The sequence below is a fragment of the Salvelinus fontinalis genome, chromosome 34, assembly GCF_029448725.1.
Source record: "Salvelinus fontinalis isolate EN_2023a chromosome 34, ASM2944872v1, whole genome shotgun sequence".
Taxonomy (NCBI): Eukaryota; Metazoa; Chordata; class Actinopteri; order Salmoniformes; family Salmonidae; genus Salvelinus; species Salvelinus fontinalis.
This window is the reverse complement of record NC_074698.1, coordinates 25,270,138-25,272,392: the sequence shown is the minus strand read 5'-3', so window position 1 is coordinate 25,272,392 and position 2,255 is coordinate 25,270,138.

Genomic DNA, 2,255 nt, shown 5'->3' with positions numbered 1-2,255 from the left:
TTAGTTAGTTAACCAGTCATCCAAACATTCAACAACATATAATGTCACTGAGTTAGTTAACCAGTCATCCAAACATTCAACAACATATAATGTCACTGAGTTAGTTAACCAGTCATCCAAACATTCAACAACATATAATGTCACTGAGTTAGTTAACCAGTCATCCAATGATTCAACCACATATAATGTCACTGAGTTAGTTAGCCAGTCATCCAATGATTCAACCACATATAATGTCACTGAGTTAGTTAACCAGTCATCCAATGATTCAACCACATATAATGTCACTGAGTTAGTTAACCAGTCATCCAAACATTCAACCACATATAATGTCACTGAGTTAGTTAACCAGTCATCCAAACATTCAACCACATATAATGTCACTGAGTTAGTTAACCAGTCATCCAAACATTCAACCACATATAATGTCACTGAGTTAGTTAACCAGTCATCCAATGATTCAACCACATATAATGTCACTGAGTTAGTTAACCAGTCATCCAAACATTCAACCACATATAATGTCACTGAGTTAGTTAACCAGTCATCCAAACATTCAACCACATATAATGTCACTGAGTTAGTTAACCAGTCATCCAAACATTCAACCACATATAATGTCACTGAGTTAGTTAACCAGTCATCCAATGATTCAACCAGCTACTGTCAGCATACTGTTTACCTTTAATAATGTTTACATACTGTATGTTGCTTGACTGTTTTTCTTCCCTTCTTCTTCTTTACCCATGCCGTCCCCTCCACTGGCATAGCAACTCGCATAGCAACTCACTTAAATACAGGCATTTGCCAGCATGAGCCAATGAGCACCACACAATCACGAACTGCATCCATCTTTAATAACACCTTCCTCATAATTGAGCCTAGTGCACCACTGTTGACCAGAGATGAATGGGATCTATATTGGGAATAAGGTGTAATTTGGAACCCGGCACACCTAGGGGATTGGTTTGTTAGGTTGGTTATGTTCCTCACACGAACATTCCTCTGGACTGCAGCCCAGTGGTATCTATACTGACACAAGCTCCCCTGTCATCAAGTCTGTCACCAACTCAAGGTTGTGCATTCCGTAATAACACCACACAATCATCTAACCATGTTCCTCCAATATACGCATCTCCAACATACATACCTACTGTATCTCCAACGTAACTGATCCATGCAACACAATCTATAAGTTAGAGCTGGGGGATATGGACAAAAATCCCTATCGTGATAAATTACCTCAATTAATGCTACAACGATAAATAGAATGATACGTTTATAACATTAATGTGCACCACAGTTTATAACATGAACGTGCACCACAGTTTATAAAATTCATTAATGTGCACCACAGTTTATAACATTAATGTAAACCACAGTTTATAACATGAACGTGCACCACAGTTTATAACATGAACGTGCACCACAGTTTATAAAATTCATTAATGTGCACCACAGTTTATAACATGAATGTGCACCACAGTTTATAACATTAATGTGCACCACAGTTTATAACATGAATGTGCACCACAGTTTATAACATGAACGTGCACCACAGTTTATAAAATTCATTAATGTGCACCACAGTTTATAACATGAATGTGCACCACAGTTTATAACATGAATGTGCACCACAGTTTATAACATGAATGTGCACCACAGTTTATAACATGAATGTGCACCACAGTTTATAACATGAATGTGCACCACAGTTTATAACATGAATGTGCACCACAGTTTATAACATGAATGTGCACCACAGTTTATAACATGAATGTGCACCACAGTTTATAACATGAATGTGCACCACAGTTTATAACATGAATGTGCACCACAGTTTATAACATGAATGTGCACCACAGTTTATAACATGAATGTGCACCACAGTTTATAACATAAATGTGCACCACAATTTATAACATGAATGTGCACCACAGTTTATAACATGAATGTGCACCACAGTTTATAACATGAATGTGCACCACAGTTTATAACATGAATGTGCACCACAGTTTATAACATTAATGTGCACCACAGTTTATAACATGAATGTGCACCACAGTTTATAACATGAATGTGCACCACAGTTTATAACATGAATGTGCACCACAGTTTATAACTATTATCCTTTAAACTACTACTACTAGTTTGATGGTTGTCCCATTAACAATCACCCATATTAGCAAACTTATTTAATTTCAAACTTCAATCACTCAATCAAATGTATTTATAAAGCCCTTCTTACATCAGCT